The sequence below is a fragment of the Corvus brachyrhynchos genome, unplaced genomic scaffold, assembly GCF_000691975.1.
Source record: "Corvus brachyrhynchos isolate BGI_N302 unplaced genomic scaffold, ASM69197v1 scaffold3, whole genome shotgun sequence".
Lineage (NCBI taxonomy): Eukaryota > Metazoa > Chordata > Aves > Passeriformes > Corvidae > Corvus > Corvus brachyrhynchos.
In genome coordinates, this window is record NW_008237619.1 from 6226988 (window position 1) to 6232480 (window position 5493).

Below are 5493 nucleotides of genomic sequence, written 5' to 3' on the forward strand. Positions count from 1 at the left end.
ATGCATTCCTGGTGAATAACAAATCTATTTATACACATGGAGGAACAGATGTTAAAGTGTTACCAGTATAATTCTCAATTACTCCAAGACTGCTATGTAGTCAATTCAAATAGCCACAGAAAAAGAATGTCAGCTGTTGAACTCTCTTGTCTATTCTAATTTCCATATATCCACGACTAACTCCTTGATATAAAGGTTCACAAGCTTGGTCTCATGAAAACTTAAAATACACATTTCTGATTTTCTAAATAACATCCTTTTGGGCAAAGAGATTAAAATCTCAGACCTGGAAAATGTATGCAAATATTTAGCTAGCTTTACTTGAGACTTCTCAAAGTATTTACGGGTCTGAAGGGTAAGCACTTTCCTTGCATTGTATCAGGCAGTTTCTTCGTCACAACTTTTCAGTTTGCATTTTAAATCACATTTCAAATGTACACTGGGGCACAACTCTATTTTCTTAAGCAATTTTGCAAATTTGGATGAAAGAAAGCACAGATTACAATGAGACTAACTTGCCGTTTTTTATAATACAAAAAATGTGAGAAAATAAGAAGAAAAATCTCCAAGTCCACTTTTTATATGGTTACAGGTCGCCAATCCCTTTCCTGAGACAGAAATGGAAGGGAAGCAGAATATGGAAGTACACTTGCACTTCCATCACCTAGCCTGTTGTCCAGTTGAGTACATAATGGTCAGTGCCTGAAAAGTTAAATGAATGGATCAGTTAGCCCTGAATAAAAATCAAGTATTTCCAGGACATTTATACAGAGACCTCCTAGCCCTCAGCAGAACTGCATGAACCCTAGGAGGATCTAGCTTCAACAGAAGCCAACATCAAGCATCAGCTGGAGAGAATGAGGTGTTCTTGGACATACTGTATATTTCTGTGAACACTGTGTATGAAAAACAGACTAGAGAGCAACAGCCAGGCCTTGCATTACAGCACACAAAATACAACTACTTGCTACAACTATATCCAAGTATTAAACAGGTATGTGGAAATGAATGCAACAGCTGTGTGCACATTCTATTTCAAGTGGAAAGGTCTTAAATTGCAATACTTAAACATCATTTCTGTGTCACCCAAATAAACTCTTTTGAGAATAAAGAAGTAATTTTTACTTGAAACAAACGTGAAACAGCACTTAAAACTACATCTACACTAATTACAGAATCACCTGGCAAAGACTGTTTCACAAACCCACAAGTACTAATTCTAGCACTTACTAGCACCCGCCATTCAAAAAGCTGTGCATGGGTTAACACCAACTTTAACATGTTATCCGCAAATGTGTGCTTCTGCTGCTTGACAATATATTACCATTTGCAAAAACTTCTTCCAAGTGCTGTCACCCCCACTTTGTACACTGTAAAGATGAGAGGCAAATGCCAGTTTTACTCCTTCACCTCACAAAGCAAGACACTGACATGCCCATCTGTCACATGAAGAGACTGATGGATTGCCAACAAGGAGTTAAATGAAATAGCAGGGGGGGAAATGCTTTGTTCTGCTGTGATTCAATTAGGTGCTCATTTTCTCCATCAACTGCAAGATTGCTCACAGGCTGTAAGTAAGGACTTTTCAAAGATTAAGTAAATTCTTTTCTAATAAACATGCTATTCAGGCTAACTTGCAAAGTACAAAACATGAAAGTGATTTCAACACTTTAACACGTCCACTCTCTGTGTTTTACCTTATTTCAGTCAGTGTCGTTCTATAAATATTCCAGTAAACTGCTAGCAATCTGGATCCTTGTCTTCCATGAGTGAAGAGCAGCTAGGAAGTCTTCTGTTCACATGGATAATTATTACACTTGTTTTGAAAAGAAAGTACCACTATGGGAAAACTCCTCCAGACCTAAACACTTGTACTTTCTGCTCTGCCATGGCTTCACTGACCGTTTCTAGATGCTACCCAAAATTTTGGTTAGATGTGTAGAATTTCAGCCTACATCCAAGCCATGGCCTGAAAGGTAAATTCCCACATGATATAGTGTTCAAAATGTCATAATACAAAATGCTCCTATTAGAGTGTCTGCAGTAAATTTCCATACTTACAGAAGGATCTCTTACATTTGTGTCAGTCTGGTGATATATTATAATCAATAACTATCTTCACAGACATTAAACAGGACTCTTTTAACTTAAGATGTGAAAGCTGGAGGCAAGAAAAATTGATCAACCATTGGGAATTCAGCTTAAGCCACTTTTTCTAAGTATTATTTATGTATGATTGAGGTACTTGGTAATAATCCCTTATAAATACTAGTGAAGGGATTAAAAGCGTGGGGATGTGAACAGCAAGGAAAAGATAATAGTAAGTGATCAATAAACTAAATAAAGTATTAAGAATACTACAATCAATTTCATCCTTCTATAGAATCTATTCACTATGGTTCCTACTTTTAATTCAGGATTTTCTTGACTACCAGGAAAAAGCCTCAACAAGAGCAATATTGAATTGAAATTAATGTTTGTTCTCTATTGGAAACAAACAAACAAAAATCAATCCCTCACATTTACTTCAAAATATCCATTGTATTCAGAACACCACTGAACCTCCTTTTTTTCCTCCAGAGGACTTTTGGAGAAAAACAATTCCCTGACATTTTAACTTCTAATTTTTCCTCAAGTGCTTTAATTTCATGCTTAACTGGAAAGGATTTTTCTGTTCCTGGGCTTTCAGAAGAAATAGCATGGCTCCAAGTACTAATTAGCCATACTGTGAGAATGGGAAAGATACATGGAAACTAGATTTGTCACCCTGTTGTCTTAGGCAGTTGGAGTTGCATTTCGGGACCCATAAGATTAATTATTCCAGTGCAAAGTTAAATGCACGGGAACAATTCCATCTGTGGTTACAGTTATATTTAGTTACATCAGGTCCTGACTTTCCAAGTACAGATCTTAAAAATTACTACTCACTCACGTTTTCTGAAGCTTGAGTATTAAACAAACATCTGCAAAAAGGTTTCAAAATTAATTCATAACCATTAATCTGTTTGAGAATCTGACCAAGAAAAATAAGGTCCAAATTATTGATTTCCTTGATAAATGAGACAAGAAAAATCTATGACTTCCAATTAGAAACATTTTAACTAATAACACACCATCTTATTTGTGTCTATACAGTCTACTGACTAGATGAATTGCATTGACTGAAATTATGATTAAAATAAACAAATAAGCAGACAAAGAAAAAAGACACAAAGATTTTACAGCAGTTTGAAAGCAGCCAGTCTCCTTTGTGTTTCACAGCATTCTTAGCTTCGGACAGACATGTCTTCCAAAATAGTGCTGGCAATTTCTCAAATTAGCTTTTGAGTATATGCCAAATAGATGAAAAGAAACATTCAGCAAACAAGGTCTGTCTAATTTTGCTCATTTTAAAATCAAAAGTGTTGCTAACAACTTCCTGTATTTACTGAAGGAAAAAAAAATTACCATCTCATCTTTCCCCATATATAAGTTTGGGTTGGTGGTCATGCTGGGTTTTTTAGAATTTTATTTTATTGTGCAGTGGCAAACTTCCCTGGCTTTTGTTGAGCCAAACACCAAGCAGTCAGTACAGATCTTGAGGGATTCAACTCATAATTAGTTTGTGACACTTCCCCCCCACCACCCCCAAATCACTTATACCAGCACTGCATGACAAGTTAGCACAGGGAAAAAAACCAGGGAATTTTGTGTTAGTGAGCACGTCTAGATTCTACACACTCAAGGTGCTGCAACAGTCTCTGAACATAAAATTCCATCTGCCTTTTAATCCTCTTAAGGAAGTGAAGAGAGGATATGGAATCAGCACTGCCAGTTTTGCTCCCAATAGAGCTCAGGCATACGTAGGTATCATTTTATGTTTGGGGATTTTTAAAACTTCAAATTCTATATACTTCAAAATATGATAGTGTAGTAATTTACACCAAAAAGCTCCTTGAACATCTGTTCACAGCACTGAAATATGAATACAAGACAACAGTTTAAATCAATAAATGAAAATACTCCACTGAAACTGGCTTTTAAACAAAAGCCAAAACAGGAAAACAAAACCAAAAAGCCATGTGAAGTTTCTAAGCAAACAATATGGAATGCAGCCTTTTCATTCACAGCATACAGCTCTAGTAACAGGATGCACCGTCACATACTAATGTAGCATTTAAGCATAAACCTCTTGAATTGTTCCCATAAAGACTTAAAACATCTGTTTTAACAAATGCCTTCAAGTTTGCCTTTTCTAGTACCACCAACATATTAAATTCACTATAGTTTTGAAGCTGCCAGTCAGAATATCAACAGTGTAGGCTGTGCCTTGAAATAGTCTGGAAAGACACCCATCCTCATCCTTAACAGAAATTCTAGAGAAGTTTGTTGTGATCTGGGAGACAGCAATATTCTTCCAATATTAGTAATGGAAGTCATTTGAAGTATTTTTTTCAGAGGTATTTGAACATGGTTCTTATTCAGTGTCCAGGGTTGTATTTCAGTGTCAAGACTGCACTGCCAGTGAGTCCATCCTTCTCTTTGTAATTACATGGCCCAACAGTCAGGTCCGTATTTAGAAATAATGCATATGCAACACTGTACTTATAGAAAGAGCTTCATAAATTTTGAGGCTGTAAGTAAAAAAAAAAAAAAAAAAAGAAGAAAACCACGAATAAAAAATGACACCAACTAACTTTCATTTTCTAGTTAATGACACTAAGCTGTTTTAACCAAGAGCTGTACTTATAGAACCAACAAAGAAGAGGTCCCACCTACACCTGTGTGTGTATTCTGGCTTCTTTATAGTGAGATAACTAAGCACAAGAAGGCTAAGCTCAGTGTGCAGGAAACTTTAAATCTACCACATCAAATAGAGCCTAAAAGCAAAAACATCAGATTGGAAATGATCATAAAAATCAGGTCTGTAATGTAACTGCTTGAAAAGCATATACGTGGAAAGGACAAAGAGCAATGGTGTGGCACAGAGCCACAGAAAGAAATCACATGCAATGCAGAAGCGCAAAGACAAAACAAAAGTGAAGATGCAAATGAATGTTGGGTGCAGTAAGAATAGCTTCAGTGTTTAAACACAAAGTTTATTTAAGCCTCAGTAATCTTGAGTGAATACACATGCAACAAATACTGAAATCACATCACTGTTACCATCAAAATGATCCTATACACGCTCCAGAAATAGTCTCTATTCTTGTCCTAGAGGTCCAATGTAAAATCCATTATAAGTAATAGCTGTACTAAGGAAGGGTGGTGAGCAAAATCATTCAGAAAACGAGGCAGGACCCACTGCTGTCACCTGTTCCTGAGAGCAGGCACGCAGCGAAAGGGGAAACGAACTGAACAAAGCAACTCCACTCCAGGCAGACTCCTGAAGCAGCTCCTACTGCATATTAAAGCTGTCATTTTAAACTGGAGCGACCGCCTGGCTCCAGGCTGGGCACGGCCCTCGTTTTGTGTCTCGCCCGTGTTTTGACGGGGCCCTTCCTCTCTGGACTC